Source organism: Crassostrea angulata, unplaced genomic scaffold (assembly GCF_025612915.1).
Source record: "Crassostrea angulata isolate pt1a10 unplaced genomic scaffold, ASM2561291v2 HiC_scaffold_45, whole genome shotgun sequence".
Lineage (NCBI taxonomy): Eukaryota > Metazoa > Mollusca > Bivalvia > Ostreida > Ostreidae > Magallana > Magallana angulata.
Window position 1 is genome coordinate 390,488 of NW_026441600.1, and position 17,824 is coordinate 408,311.

At 33.3% G+C, this 17,824-nt stretch overlaps 1 long non-coding RNA gene and 1 pseudogene across 1 annotated transcript; one reads left to right on the plus strand and one right to left on the minus strand.

Moving 5' to 3' along the window:
* Positions 1-1,260: 1,260 nt before the first annotated feature.
* On the minus strand, positions 1,261-3,160 carry LOC128168740 (uncharacterized). Its single transcript, XR_008241443.1, has 3 exons — positions 3,105-3,160; positions 2,848-2,988; positions 1,261-1,415 (listed from the first exon to the last, which is right to left on the minus strand). It is a non-coding gene; the product is annotated as an uncharacterized LOC128168740 (long non-coding RNA).
* A 3,531-nt stretch (positions 3,161-6,691) lies between these two features.
* On the plus strand, positions 6,692-12,932 carry LOC128168727 (uncharacterized; annotated as a pseudogene).
* The last annotated feature ends 4,892 nt before the right edge of the window (positions 12,933-17,824 follow it).

Below are 17,824 nucleotides of genomic sequence, written 5' to 3' on the forward strand. Positions count from 1 at the left end.
CAAAGTTGGATAAGACATAGATAAACCAGCCAACTTCAGTCGCGGTATAACTTATATTGCCACATTGCGATTGAAACGATTTGGCATCCTTTAAGGGCATTTTAAATAACTTGTTGGAACCTGATGATCGAAACGTTCTTTAATCTGCAGTTGTAGGGAAGAAGAAGGTTGCTGATTACATGATCCTCTGTTTGGTTTTTAAGAAAACACATTGCAAAAATAAACGCGCATCGTTTTTCCACTTGCAAATACGTCTTACTTCTCCATTTTAAAAAAAGGACAAACTTATCCCATGTTTTAAGTTTTGCTAAAGAAGTTATAGTAAATTTAACTGGCAATGATATACGAGAATCTGACTAATTTAATGTTTCTGCAATAAAAATGATGACGGAAAAAAGCCTATTTGTCATTGGCGATAATTTGTTTTGCCCTATTTGGGGGTGGGTGGGTAAACAGATAGTGACATACTTAAATGAACCCATAATAATGAAAAGGGTATACATACATAAAAACGCTCTTGTCTTGTTTCAGAGGAAGTATACTCACGTTGGAATTTCCTTATTTCGGCACAAACGTGTACAGTCAGGTACGTTTGTAAAAAATAACTTAATGACAGAATTTGACAAAGAGTATTCTCAATCGTTTGTAAATTGTTATGTCCTATCTTGACCTATTATTATGTTATTAGATCCGAGTACATTATTTTTAAATTAAGGTAATTATACTTATTCCGTATACATTTTACAGCATTATTTTTAAATAAGTTTATTTAAAGTATATATGCTATTATATAGATGAAAATAACTGCATTGCTTCAAATATCAACTCATTTTATTGTTACCAGTACATGTAAATATATATCTTACAAAGTACATTTCGTTTTCATCCACAGTATATGATGAGGCATTTTTGATTGTACTAAGTACAATGTAAATGTATTCTGTGTCATCATTTATATTGTATTGACAGTTCAACATCACGTTTTAAGACCTAATTTAGAAATGATCCCTAGATCCACCGTAATTAATTGTTCCTAGTTCTTCATGTACACGTAATGTGAAATAAAAAGGCTCTGATACTTTTCTGTAAATTTTTACAATTTCATTTCCCAACAATATCTCTTTCTTCAATTGCTGATGAAAATGTATTGACTGGATGTTTGTTAGACTTGATGAAATAAGAGATGATATACAATACAAACAGGATGATGCATACCACTCCCAGGACTATTATTGACACTTTGATCGATGTTTTCTTGTCTTCTTTGTTCGGGTTTAACATCAGAGGTTGTGTCTTTGTGAAAGATGATTCATCAGTATGAACATGCAAGTCGTTAGATAAAATCATAGTCTTCTTTGATTTCTTTGATACTGATTTTGGTGTTTTCGATGCAGATGTTTGGAAAAATCTTTTATCTAATTGAAAGAAATTAACTAAATATATAGTTCTAAAATGATATAAAGTCACCTCTTTAAAAGAATGTCAGGTGAAGGTTAAGGTATGGTATTATATTCTTACTTGCAAGGTAAATTGCCTTGCATGGCTTTTAGCTCCAGGCTAGACCTGTAAAATTCATAGCATTCTTAAGTCCCTAAGGAGCATACAAGCAGAGCTGCCAATTTACAACACTAATCTTTTTCATTAACATAACAAGCTCGTCTTATGTGCGAAGTACCCATTTTAACCCCTGAATTAAGAGAGTGCTCAAGTAAAGTAGCTTGTCCGTGGTTACAATGCTACCGACGCTGTCAAAAGCTCAACACCTTTACAAGAAATAAATATGTCACTAATTTTACCAATATAAATTTGAATGCATCATTCATCATGATGGATTTCATTCTTAGCTTTCATCTTAGGTGAGCTTTTCTGATCACTGATCACTTTTTGTCCGGTGTCAGTATGGCAATCCATCTGTCCGTCTGTCTGTAAAGTTTTTAACTTCTTTTTCAGAACCAATATTTCAATTTCAACCCATCGTGGTACAGATAACCATTAGGTGAGGAGGATCCAAGTTTGTTAAAATGAAGGGTCATACCCTCTTTCAAGGGGATACATGTATAATTAGAAATTATTGAAAAGTTGTTTGTATGTGTAACTTGTGTGGAAGACTATCCATATAGGGCAAATTCATCCCCAGGGATTGAGTGGGGATGCAATTAGAGGATGGATTTTTTAAAAAGGAAATTATAGATTGAAGTAAATGTTTGCAAATCTTTTTGTCCTAAACTAATTGATCAGGATGATTTACCTTTTGTGAAAGCATAACCATATAGTAGTGATTCTATTTATTTTTCTTAATCATGATTCCTGGTGGGAGAGTGGGGCCACAGAGAGAGAGAGAGAGAGAGAAAGAGAGAGAGAGAGTCGATATTTGTCATAGGAATGTATAGAGAATTTTTTTTACAAATCATTATCTATCATCATCACCATCATCATCATCATCATCATCATCATATATCATTGCTATTGTTGCTTAGGTGATCGATGTGGCCAATTGGTCTCTTGTATTTGTATGTCAAAACCTTCTGTATGATTTATTTTAAAGAGTTTTCAACTTATCGAAGTCCTTTGATATAAATCATTCAGATCTTATCATAATGGCAACATGACAATGTACCTATGAGGATTTTTTTTCGGAAAAGTTCATTTTTCTGATCAAAAGATAGCTTTTTCTTCAAAGGAGAAGTTTAGCCAGGGATTCGAATGATGTTAACTTGCTTCAATCTTAAAGTATAATGGCAGATTTGCACACTATTTCAAATACTAATAGAAATAACAGTTTTCGAGTAAAATGAACAACTGCTTGTATATATTATCTGAGCAAACTACACACATTCTATTCCTTACCAGTACTTGTTTCTGAAGAGCATCCTTTTATGTTATTGCACTGATGCATTTCACATGTACATTGATGGCGACATGAAAACCCATAGGAAGGATATGGACATGTCTCCTTGCAGTGAAGACCATAATATCCGTCAGGACACACTTGCATTAAGGAAGAATAATGTTTCAATGAATCAGCACTGACAGTATTTTTCGTCTATACATTATTTCAAGATTGTGAATTTATCTTAATTCAATAAGTTATTTTATGTGCTTACCAACACATGTGTTTTTGGTTTTGTTGAACACATAGCCTGAGCAGCAATCCGAACTGAAAGGAAAGAAGTTATCAAAATACATGGCAAAGGTGAATGAAAATATTGCTTGAAGTTTTTTCTAAAGGTAATAGAAAAACTAACCTGTTTTTGCCACATTGCAAACCTGTGATCCATTCATTTTGCAGGCATTCAAGAAGGAGCATCAGATAAAATATCACGTCATGCATACTGGGAAATGCACGTCTTTGCGACATTCGTCATATGCTGATAATTTTCCGTTTAAATACAAGGCGTTTTTTTTAATAACAGGAAGTATTTATTTTATTAGAATTCAATTCATATTTAGTGTTAGTTATCCTTGTTAGATAAGTTTACATAAGTGATAGCTGTTCATCATAAATATGTAATAAGATATGATCCATTTGTTTACATGTCCATCATTCAGGTGAAATGGAAAAACGAATGTTTCCCTTTTATTTCACCTGAGCTGAAAGCTCAAGTGAGCTATTCTGATCACATTTTGTCCGTCGTCCGTCTGTCCGTCTGTCTGTCCGTCTGTAAACTTTTTACATTTTGAACTTCTTCTCTAAAACCGCTTATCAAATTTCAACCAAATTTGGCACAAATCATCCTTATGTGAGGGCAAATATAAATTGCAAAAATAGAAGTCCGATCTGTATTCAAAGCGGAGAAAACCTTGAAACTGTAGAAAAAGGGGGGTGCGTTTTTAAAAATCTTCTTCTCAAGAACTACTGATTCCAATTCAACGTAGTTTAGCAAAAATTATCCTTATGGGAAGGAACATATAAATTGCAAAAATTAAGTGCTAATTCTGTTTCAAATCTGAGTTATTACGAAAATAATAATAAAGGAAATGCGTGTTTCAATCAATTTAATAGCTTCGGGTTCGGCATCCGGTAATCCGGCATCCGGTAAAATGGGTAGGCAAGACTTGGTCTGGGCAAAACAAAGATTGGCAGTTATTAATCTGCCAATCTCATTAAAATTTCAGGATATTTGATGGACTAGTATATTTGTATTCGCTGTAAATATTGCTGCAAAATAATGCGTATTTGAAATTAACGATTGTCGATCTGCCTTGGCTTTTATTTTGCCACGGCCCGGGTTTGCATACCCATTTTACCTAGACTCGTATTCCATACTTCTAAAACGAGGTTCTTTGTTTAAGGCAGCCATGACATTATACGAAAAAGGGTCGATCTGACTATGATGAATTTGCTGGTTGTGCAACAGTTCGCGTATGAAGGGAAATTTTTGGTCCATGCAAAATATATTGTTGCCGATTTTGTGAAGTAAATTGAGGCTAAATATTTCAATGCGTTGACAGTTTTCACACATGACGTTGGTGTTAGCTTGTTCCGATTTTCGTTTCGTTTTCATTATTTCTGCTTGTAACCTGGGAACTATCGTCTGTATTATTTCGTGATTTTTACGTATCAAATCAAACAGAGACTTTGGTAAATCAAACAGTTAACTGTTTACCTGCGCAAATTAAGCAAAATCTGATGTATCAAAAAATAATGAAATACAATTCATTCTATCGGTAATTCGATCGGCATTATCTTTTGCGTAATGGTAGATTAATGTAATAGGTTTTGTGGCGATGCTAGGCATTTTCTCGAATTTATTCAGTTTAAATAAAGTTTGACATTGCTGACGGAAATATGTAGGTATATACATGTATATATATGATTCATTTCGAAAAAATAAATTGTGTTCTTTATTTATTATAGTGAATGTTTCTTGTGTTTAATTGTTTTCAATTTCTATTTACTAACCATATTTGAGTGTTAAGCTTAACATTATAAGCAAGATACAGAGATTTGCTCACAATTCTATGTTTGTACACAGATCTTAAAAACTAAAGATTAAAAAAGTTAAAAATTTGTCAATATTTATTAAGAGAATTTTCAAAGTCTGTTCGTTCAGAAACCAACTTAAACATCTTATTGTATTGTAAACTTAACATTTTTTCGTCATTATTACTCCTACTGTACATGAGATCCTTCACTGTGTTTGTGTACATTTGTATAAACTGATTTTGAACCTCAAATACCAGTGAACGGGTCTTGAGTGAATAAAAGAATATAAAATCTTAGGCCATTCTTTTTTTCCATTTTAAATGCTGAATAGGAAATACCAAGTTAAAAATCATAAGCTGAATGTAATAAACTCATGTGAACAAATTATGAATTAAACCTAGGCGAACTGTGAGCTCTGTATCTTGCTTATAATTCTACAATTGACGCTGAAATTTTGGTTGAACATTAGAAAATCTCTATGAATTAGAGTATGTTAAATACTTGTACAAACAAAATAAAAGAATGATACTGTGAAATCTTTAGATTTCGTGGTGGCTTATTTTTCGTGGAATTCGTGGGTACCTCTCATCCACGAAATAACATCCTTCATGAATTGATGAATTAGGGTAATAAAGTCATATTCCCTTTTGTAGATATATATGAATACACGAAATTACGTCCCCACGAACCTGTAAAATTTTAGTCATCCAGGAAAATTGGCCCCCATGAAATTTAATGATTCCACAGTATTCTGTATATATCTACTCTCTGGGGCCCTCTCTTTATACAATAAATAATGTGAAATCTACATCAATTGTGATAGTTTTTTCAGACACGAGTAAATAAAAACGACATCTTTAAAACAGTTTCCATATTTCTGACACATTTCTGTTGCGGGGATAAAGTAATTATCGCTATTCCTAAGAATATCACAGCGGAAAATTATCCTGGTTTGTACTCGAAGTAAATAACAGTCATTTAATTATAACGGAGAAGACAAATAAAATTGTTGAATGTTTTTAATTTGAGGAATTGAGCAAATTGAGGCACAATTTTCTTCTTCACATCTATACATGTAGGGTTTTTAAAATAAAAAAAACAATAACTATTCTTTTTTTTTAATACAATAACTAGTAAGTACTGAGTAGTTGATGAAAAAATGTACCTATATGCTCTCATATATTTTGATCGCTTTACAAAGTGGGGGGGGGGGGCAGAACGAAAATATAGGGATTTGGAAGTTAACAACTTAACAGTATACCTCTACCAAATGTTTAGTTTTATATCTTGCGTAGAAATTTCTTATTCTGGTAAAAAATAGTATTTCATGAAGGTACAATGTCAAAGATTACATGTATACAAAAAAAAAAGTGTAAAATTCGAATACTTTACAATATTTATTTTTTGTTTTTCTACCGAGGGACCATATGGCACAATATCTTTTGAACGCCCATTGTTGCTCAGGTGAGCGATGTGGCCCCATGGGCCTCTTGTTTATTATATATGCATAAGAAATGTATATCGCCAGCATTTGGAATATATTTTTGTCACAATTCGGCAATATTGTAAAAACATAATTAATACACTTTCAATTGATTTCAACTCTTCCTATATATGTTAGATTTAAACATTTCTTTGAAAAAAAGAAAACAAAATCTAAAATTCATTAGTCCCCATAAATACGAGTTTGTTACATTTTCTACAAAAATTACCTTAAATAATTGTATGATGTAACGACATCCGGTATTAAGTTTGAAAGCTGCAATGTCCAAAACTGTGCAGGTAGTAGAAGCTACACTGTAGTATAATCAATATTTCAAAATGTTAATCTGACCCCCCCCCTCCCCGTACCTGGCTTCGGGGCCACTAACATGTAAAAATCTCAGCTCAAATCTCAGTCTCAAATCTTAAATTTCTGACTCTGGTGAGATTCTGCTAAAACGGCGTGCCACCAAACTTTCTCAGGTGGCAGGGGACAGTTTTTTTTTTATACAATTCATTGTAGCCAAGGGATGCATGTCTTCGGAACTCTGTAACTAGAATTTCCTCAGTTCCCATTCAGCACAAATGCCTTTAATTCACTCTTTATAAGGCCAATCACCAATTTCTGAAGAAAACCTGTAAAATTCTGTACATACTGGTTTTTATGAGATTTTGACCCTTTCATATTTTGCTAATTTTTCATGATTTTTCAGCTTTTTAGACCTCCCCCAGCTAATTCCCTGCAGAGGGTTGACCTTCCGTACCGCGTGCATGTTGCACTATCACATGTCAGAAACTTACCGGTGTATAGTTTACAATGTCCCATCCACCTACTTTTCGTGTTATTTTACCTCCCGTCTGTAACTTGCAATTTCACTGTGTAAAGTCAGCACAACAGTCATAGCCACCGGTTTCGCATTTTACTTCTGATTCTTATGTACCTAACATAAGGGGCCTACATATTGCATATCAATTTCAACAACAGACATCCCTCTAACTAATGATAATCATTAAAAATCATTTCATGAATTTTAGCAACACTCATAAGCCTTCAAGTACAGCAACTCTCAATTTTATAAAAATATTGACGGGTACTTTATTCAAAACTGTCCCTTGCTACCTTTAACATACACTAACATTCTCTGAAAAGTCATCTTGTCTTAAAATTAAAAGCCTTATGCTATTCTGAGAAAAAGTACACCACATTTTGACAATTACATTGAGGTTTAAGAAAAATATGGCCATTTAAGTGAACCCACCATTTCCACTTTCCTCTATTTAACACAGATTCATAGGGCTCTCCATAAATAAAGCATCTTTACCTAATCTTTTAGAGGTCAACTGTTGTTCAACCCGCTTTAATATGAAACCTTATTCAATACTACATACATTTGCTTGATATTATCATGATAAAAGCATCACATCACTTAGAAATCCCTCTACATGTATGCCCTCCCCCTATTCTGCCTGGTGCAGGCAGATAGCTAACCTTGCACAAGTCGTGAATAATATTGGTAAAAAACTACAACAAATAGAAATAACAAATTACTAAATAGGAAAATATAGAACCTTACTTCATACATAGAAAAAATATGTAAATTACTTTAAAGACCATAATGGCGTGCCATACTTTTGAGAATGTTTTATCTGCATAATAAAATTTCCATCTGTAACTATGCTACAAAAATACAATTAAATACTGACAGATTTAAGCAATTACTTCAATAAAAAAGACTTACTTAGTGGCTCGAGGCACGCATCTAACCAGATTGAAGACGAGAGACAAAGTGAGACCGGACTGGTCAGTAAGGCTGACAGGAAGTGAGTGATTGACCAGATATACGTTGTAGTTAACTTGTACCAAAAAGGATTACCCGATATACTAAACTCAGAGTGGTTAACTTGTACAAAAATATTTCTGAAGAATTTAAATTTTAAACTATAGACAGCACACCCCCTATCTTTTGATTTTCACAAGAAGGATTAGTTTGAACACTTTAACCTAATATTGTGAAATTTTTGGCAGTTTCCTTGAGTCATTTCTTACAAATATTTGAAAACAACCATCACTGATATTTAAAATTGATCTTTTTTGGTAAATGGATGATTTGTAGCATTTTTATTCACAAAAAGTCACTTCGCCGTACATGTGATTTCTTGTTTTCATGAAAAACTAAGCCTATAATCATATTTAGTGGATATCTTACATATTCTGGTTTCTAGTCTCCTTTTAACTTTGCTAAATTAGTAAGACCTACGAGTGTGATGTGTGTGTTTAATTAAAATGAAATTCAAACACATCCGGGTACCTGGGGACGGATGAGAATTCCATGAAAAATGTTCAAATTTTACATGTTTTTCTACATTTTTGATGCATATATACAATAAAAAGGTAAAAATATGTTGTTTTTTACTCATTTCAATAGTAATTATCATAGCAGATGTTATTTCAAGGTCAAATGTACATTTACATATCCTACATGTAATGGTTATGGAGTCCATTGGAAAAAGGGGGTGGCTTTTTCAATTCTGTAAATACATCTAAAATACCATTTTTTGATAGGAAGGAGCAAAAACTTGAGTTTTTTGACATATTGTATACTTTGATAACTGCATTTGTCTACATGTAAAGTTCATTTGAAATAAAAATATGCTGTTTTAAAAAAATTGGGGGATATAAGTCAGGTGGCTTAATGTTATTTCATAAAATCAGACAGCAAAATGGCTGCAAATTCATAAATTTAATGATTTAATTGATAAAAACTGTTTTAAAGTATTTATTCTTATCTCAGTAGTTAACTTAGGCCTATTAATTGTCAACAGGATAGAAAAATACCTACTCTCTTAGCCAATTTACTCTAGTGGTGGTCATTATACACATTTAAGAGGGAGTTACTCCCCTTGAATATTTTAGCTAATAAATCATGTAATGACATCTATAGCCAAGAAAATCATCCATTTTCACAAAATGTATTACTTATGGTACAAAATCCATTCAAAATTAGAGTTAAAGGAGAAATATGAAAATACCATGTAGTCTTGAAGGTGGCAGGGGACAGTTTCTTTTTTATACAATTCATTGTAGCCAAGGGATGCATGTCTTCGGAACTCTGTAACTAGAATTTCCTCAGTTCCCATTCAGCACAAATACCTTTAATTCACTCTTTATAAGGCCAATCACCAATTTCTGAAGAAAATCATTAGTCAAAACCTGTAAAATTCTGTACATACTGGTTTTTATGAGATTTTGACCCTTTCATATTTTGCTAATTTTTCATGATTTTTCAGCTTTTTAGACCTCCCCCAGCTAATTCCCTGCAGAGGGTTGACCTTCCGTACCGCGTGCATGTTGCACTATCACATGTCAGAAACTTACCGGTGTATAGTTTACAATGTCCCATCCACCTACTTTTCGTGTTATTTTACCTCCCGTCTGTAACTTGCAATTTCACTGTGTAAAGTCAGCACAATAGTCATAGCCGCAGGTTTCGCATTTTACTTCTGATTCTTATGTACTTAACATAAGGGGCCTACATATTGCATATCAATTTCAACAACAGACATCCCTCTAACTAATGATAATCATTAAAAATCATTTCATGAATTTTAGCAACACTCATAAGCCTTCAAGTACAGCAACTCTCAATTTTACAAAAATATTGACGGGTACTTTATTCGAAACTGTCCCTTGCTACCTCAGAGTCGCCTCACGAGAGTTGAGTTTTACGGAAAATTTCAGCTTATTTTTGTTACAGCAAGCTGCCTCTCAGGAAAAATGGCGTCGATCGGGTAGGTCAACTCTACTTCCATTTATTTTTTTTATCGCGTTATTTATGTAAATTACATGTGTAAATTATAACTGACGTCACATGTTATAGTCGTCTGCATGTAAATATTATTCATTACGTTTAGAAAAGGCGAGCGAGTGTTCTGAGAGCATCTCAGACGCCAGTTTAAAAATAAAAAAAAACCTAACTGGACCGAGTTGGATTAAAAAAAAATTGGTTGAAGAAGTGCATTTGAGGGAAGGTGTATTGTTTGGGAAATTTAAGGGTTCTGGCGGTGGGAAGATTGCGAAGGACGTCGCCTGGAGTGAGGTTGCACAGGCAGTGAACGGGTATGTTTATCTTCACCAGTTGAAATTATTGTTTTTATTTTATAGGGAAATCCCAAAGTGTCACATGGTTGTGACCGATAAATATAGAATAGACATGGCGATTGATACTTTCATGCGGGTTCACAGAGTTGGATGGGTTTTCCTCAGATGCAGAATCAGTCTTTAAAAAAAATGCGATAAGTTTTGTTTTATAGGCCTTTTGGATGATAAATTAATTGCTTACTGGCATAATTTGAACTTGGTATAATACGGTACACTGCTCTATAAATCAAATGTGATTAGAAGAAGCAAGCCCTAAATCATCTTAAATCTATAAGTGCAAACCAAACAGTTTTTTGTTATTCATGAATATCTTGTCTCGATCTTGTGCATTGCTCTGCCTCATTAGTAATTTGAATATCATTTATGAAGAAAAAAATTCAAAGTACAGTACACAATGAAACAATTGTTATATACTATAAAGATTTCTTCTTATTTAGGGGCATATAAATTATGGAAAACTGTTCATTTTCAAGACAGTTCATTGGTTATGTTTTATAAATTGTATAATGATGTGCAATGTACACAGCTTATTTTCCCAAATTAAGCATGACAATAAACACTATTTTAGGAGCAGTGGTTCAGGAATACTGAGGACAAGTGGGGAGGCTGCCAAGCAGTGCAGTAACTTGAAGCAGAGGGGTAGGAACATGTAGTATAACTGATTCATATAAACTATGGAATCATTAGAATGTTGTATGGCTTAATTTTCATTGTACCTGTTGGTATGAGCGCTTCCCCATGAATTAACATCATATGTACATGTATAAATTAAATTCATTCCTTATAATAATCTTCAAACAACTGAAATTAGAAAATAAGGCATGTTGTTTGTTAAAATGACGATTTGTGTAAAATTTAAATGTAATGTCAGGCGGATTATAACGCTTGGCATGCATGTCATATCATGACGTTACTAGGCAAGTTATGTTATATGATATATATTATGAAATGCTTAGCAAACAAAATTAGGTGATATATTTGGTTTGCGTAATGATGATTATTCTTGAATAATTTCTTATCTCTAAATTTCACTAACAAGGAATGATGATCAATTGTAGCCAAAGGAAAGTTATCAGAGTCAAAACGCCCAAAGACAGGAGGGGGTCCCACGCCACCAAGCCCCGCACCAGTTGAGCTTTCCATTTCGAACAACTGGAAGAAAGGCCTTCCCTTGAAGGAATATGTGGAGGAGTAGATACAGCGGGTAACTATATTGTGTTGTATATTGAAATCTTTACTTTTGCAAATATGTTTCCTTATATGAACCTATAAATTAAAACATTTAATTCTGTATCAACTTTTTCATGATGTCAAAAAGTCATAGCACAGGCTTGGATTATTGTTAACATAACATCTCGGTAATTGAAACAGTTCTAACCAATTTGCAGTTTTCAAATAATAAACAGCAATGTTAAAAAGTTCAGTGGCATATGAACTTGGTTGGTAATTAAGGTCAGACGACACGTTCCTCAATTTTAGATAACTTTTTCCAGGAATTTGTTAATGGTTTACTACTACTTTGACAAACCTTCTTGCAAAAAATTAGGGTACCTTACCAGGCATTTCTGCAAAATACTAGAGTATGCAATTTCCTATATAATCTTCTTGAAAATACACTTGAATTGCTGATATAAAAATAAATACATCTACACCACAGCGAAATTCACAATATTAGAACTATATATCCACCGGGGCGGGGATTTGAACTCACAACCTCTAGAACCTATACGCTTCTGGCAGTGAGCGGCCACGATTCTAACCACTCGACCATCTAGACATATAACCACATCTAAGTGAATTTTGATCATTTTTAAAGTAATTATAAAATTAATATTTGTTATTGGAACTCTTTATTACGAGGAGATACAAAAAAGATTCTCGAGGAACGTGTCGTCTGACCTTAAGTGATCAAATCTTCTGAGAAGCCCTTCTGAGAGTTTATGTTAACATGTTTAGCCTGAAGGGCACAGTGTGGTGTTTCTATCACAATGTAGACCAGAGACGCGTTCCATAGTTTAGGATAGGTAAGAGCTTATATATTAGCACATGTCTGGTGCCATATAATGACATTTCTACTCATAAGTAAACATTTATCCACTTCAGTTTTGAAGAGTTTTCCTAATGAACCGAAAATATAACTCTGAGTTTTTCTGATTAAAAAATTGTCTATTGTGGTTGTTTTCATCGTTCATGTTGTAATCTTTTCACAATTTCATCTTCAGAACTCAAGGTCAATTTTATCCAAACTATGAACAAAGCATTTTAATATGAAGGTGACTGCAGTTTCTTAAAATAGAAAGTTATACATGTCCTCTTTCAGAGTTTTTAGACCTGGATAAAGTTTTTGTTGCAGGTGCCCTCTGAAGATGATATCTTGGTTATTACTGGTCTTAACTTCACAAAACTTGCATGGATGATGCATCTTATGATACTGATGCACCTGACAGGCTTGAATTCTGAATCTGAGCCATAGGGTTCGGATGCTGGAGGAGATTATGTTTTTGGGAACAGGTCAAATGTTTAATAGAAATCAGCTTTTTATAGTGTATATAACTATAACATAAAGGATTCGCAGGGGTAGCTTCAGATATAATATGATTAAGGTGGTGTCATAAAGGTGATGAAATTTTATAGGATAGATGTTATTATATCTTCTTCTGATATATGAAACAATGAAAGGGGCTTAATGTTTAACATAGAAATTTGTGAAGAAAAATTTGATCATCTTTGTAAACAAGGCCTAAACATGTAAATTATACGTCAAGTATTTTGTATTTGATCCCATAAAGCTGATTTAAAGTAAAAGATATTTATATTGCACATGTGAGAAATGTGGCCCATGGGCCTTTAATTATTATTTACATTTACTATTTAAAATATATTATGCCACTCTAAGCTTTGGATGATAAGCTTCCTCTTTGAAAATGGGTTATTTTTGTTCTTAATGATGTGTGCATTTTAAGTCACTGTTCACTGAAGAATGTTATATGATACGATTGTGATACAGTCATTTCATGCATATCTTTTACAATTTAATGCTATGCTAAGGTATGCGATTTTAATGATATACTATGAGATTTGTATGCTATGCTATGAGATTTGTATGCTATGCTATGAGAAATTGAAATGAAGGGCTTAATGATATTGTATGCTATGGTATGCTATGGTATGCTTTGAGATTTGAACAAAAACGCCACCATACACAGAAGAGTTCCTTACATTTCGAAGTAAAAAATTAAGAAGCCAAAGTTTACCACAAATCTGTCATGTAAACATTTATTTTATCAAATAAAATCATTTAAAACTGAGTTAAAATACTGTTGTATGCTATGCTATGGTATGCTATGGTATGATATGACGAATGCGATTCTATGAGATTGTATGCTATGGTATGAGATTCCAATGCTATGCTATGAGATTCCAATGCTATGCTATGAGATTTCAATGCTATGCTATGCTATGGTGTATGTTGTAAAAGATATGCTTGAACTGACTGTACATGCACTTTTAGCAATAAGATTATTCAAGTTTATGGTAGTATGATTTATTCACTGTAGTTTGTAATTCCAGTAAGAATTATATGAAAGTTGTAATGAAAGAATAATTGTTTCATCTTCAAATATTTGACAATGATATTATTATAGCAAGTTGAGATGATGCGTTGTATTGCTTGTTTAATGTTTAAGTAGTTTACATGTACATGTACATGTATTTGATTGAATGGCGGATATATGTGACTACATGTATATACGTAAGTTGCTTTATCTGATCGTTTTCAACTCTATTAAAGGTTATCATCGATGATTACTTTAGCACACATTGTTGTATTTATTTGTAGTCACTGAAATACCCTGACATTCATTAATTCATTATTAGTATAATTATTCATTAATCAATTCACCATGTTAGTAATATGTATAAGGTACCGGTACATAAAGTAGTATATTGTGGACTGTAATTTAATAATTAAAACTCTAAGATGTTGACTATGCATGGAAACGTACTAATAAAAAATATGTATCTCTCACATAGTCCCTCACGGTGCGTCCTACAGCGTCTTCTGGAACCCTAATGTGGACGTCCACGGCCACATCAACTGCATTCGTCAAGTCTGTGTCTTTCAGAATGTCCCTCCGTTGAATACCTATATTGTGCAGAATAGCACAGGCCGTCACTATTCGGAACGCTCTTTCTGTCTTGGTCCGAAGGCCACAGCGGAGAGCATGAAATCTCTTTTTCAAAATTCCAAATGTTTGCTCAGTCGTGACTCTGAAATGTTATCAAAGAACTTACATCCAGCAATAAATAAGATTTTTCAAGTGAAATGTAATAACGCTTTACTATCATATTCCACTATACATAATTGCACATTTAATACTATATGTATGTGCCTTATAGAGGTAGCAATAATTTAGTTACATACTCAAGCATTGTGGCTGATTTTAGAAAATAACAGGTGTGAAATTGATTTTTGTAAGATTTCAATTTATCTACAAAGTTTGTTTCTCTGTCTTTTTGGTTTTGAGGCAGACAATATTATGCAATAGTTAACCTTGGTCTACAATGTACTGCATTATAGCGTCTGTTTTCAGGAGCATCTTCCGCTATATACAGGGTCAAGAAATAATTTTCAATTTAATTCAAATTATTATCGTTGAGCTTTACAACTCATCGGAATACAAATTATAATACATAAACAATTATATACAAAATTAATGTGCAATGTGCAGTAAGTGAGTGACATATTAAGACAATATAATCATGTACATATCTTAAAATATGAGTGGACGTAAATGTATGATAAGTAGCTTAAATGTAGTATTATTACAATGCTGTGCTCTCATTTTTCTCTCATTTTGCTCTCATTTTGAAAGCGCTAGACAAATATTTTCCTAGATTGTTGAGTTCCTTTGTATTGTTAAGACTTAAAAGTTTAGCTAGCTTAAAAACTTTTGGTTTTTTTGTAATAAAAACTCTTTATATATTTCTTTCGTAATTCCGCGTAAAAAAGACATATGAGTATAAAGTGGAACTCATCTTCTAAATTTTTTTTGTTAAATGATTGCAAAATCTTTCATTTTTTTTGGCACCTTGTTGTGTCGACCTTTTTCGATATTTAAAGAGTGTGATGAAGTTCGAAAAATACTTATAATTTTTTTTGAAATATAATTAATCGGTCTCCTAATATAAGTTTGCAAACAAAAATTATCCACATCATGGTTTCAGGCCGTGTAAAAAAAAAAAAAAAAAAGATGTTCAAGTTGACTTGCTGTTTAAATGTTTTTTGTTTTTTTTTTAAATATATCACTGGGGAAAATAAGGTGTTTCTATATATCCGGCGACAATGAAACTAAAATGCTTTAGATGGTAAAAAGCACTTTATTTGAACTTTAGGTTGGTATGGGTGATTTCTGGGAATCCAAAAACTACACCCGGACAATCCGAAACCTAATTCCTCTCTCCCGACAATGCTGAGGCATTGCTATATGGAGGTTTTTTTTCTACAACTGCAAACTGTTTGAATTAAGGGGTAGAGATGAGCATAACGACCTTGATATTTCTCAGTTTGAAATAGTCGACGATGACACTGGCAAGTTCATACAGTTCGTGGGACGTACAAACAAAACCTTTAAAGGTGGGTTTAAACATCGCAATGTTGAGCACAAAGGAATTAAACATTACGTTACTACGGATGACAGTGACCGAAATATTGTCTGTTTGTACACCACCTACATTGATCTTGTTGGTGACAAAGATGGACAATTCTACAAATCATAGATGCCATGGTATAACTGCAACAGACGGAAATTATGCTTTGGTGTCTGGGGATTTATACACAAATGCCTACAACATAGAGGCAATGGAAGTATCATAGGTTAATATTAAGTGAATGTTTAATGTTTAATATTGTGACCGAGTAAATAATAAAGACACGGTTCTGTGTTCAGGATGTTTTATATGTACAAAAAGGTGATTCTGTAAATAAATATAAACACATATAAATATATATACAATTTATACACAATAATTCGTTACGGTTTTAATAAAGCTTTAAACTTTATCATAATCTTAGTTTACTTTATGTAGATACTAAGAAAAGTTATGTTATATAAATTAATACAATAAATACCTTGTGCGAGGTGTTGGTGTACAAAATCGCCGGACCCACAGTGAAACAAAATCAAAAGTAACCGGGATTTATAATACTAGAAATGATCTGATTCGATAATACTAGCCAATGGGAACAACGGCCAATAGAAAAGTAAAGAAAGTGTTCACCAACTCAATCCACCTGCGCACAAGAACAAGCGTAACTTGTTAAATAATTCGATATTGTAAATTTTAAATCTGCCCACATACTCCCCTGCTTTGAATTTTATCGTCTCGATAAAAATCAAAATTCAAACACACACTAATCAACATAATATCATATATAAATCAAATGTTCAATACACGTATCACATTCACAGTCTATGATTCTTAATCCCACATACTCTTCTGTTTATCGCGTAATCGCAAACTCCGACGAAGAGATAAGGATGGCTTAACGTCACGTGCAGGGCAATTGTCACTGCTTATATATTTCGGCGGTACGCGTTTGATATCACGTCTATTAAGGGTACGCTGCTGTCCAGTGTCTGAAACAACTGTATACACACTGTCTTTGGCTGTTTGAACACGGTATCTTGTTGTACTCCAAAGGTCTTGAAGTTTGTGTCTTCCTGTAAAACCTCTGTTTCTTATGAAAACTTCGTCACCCACACCAATCGGATGATCCACCATTTTTGCGTCGAAGCGATCTTTCCTCTGTGATGCATTTTTTTCCAGGTTTCTTTTAGCATGCTGGAATAATTCACTAGCATTATTTCTGTGCTCTTGAATGAATTCATCGTAATTCACATCATTATCCGAGACAGAATCCGACACTGTTGACGACACAATAAAATCGACTGGAATTTTAGGTTTACGACCGAAAAATAAATAGAAAGGACTGTAACCAGTACTGGAATTTGGAGACACATTGTACGCAAAAGTTACATCAGATAAATGATCTGGCCAGAGTTTCTTCTTCTGTGGTGGTAGAGTTCTTAGTAAATCGTGAAGTGTACGGTTAAAACGTTCCGTCTGTCCATTGCCTTCGGGATGGTAAGCTGTTGTTCTTGACTTTTGTATGTCGTAGATTTTGCAGAGTTGTTTAATAATATCCGACTCGAAGTTTCTTCCCTGATCGCTATGAATTCTATCCGGTACACCAT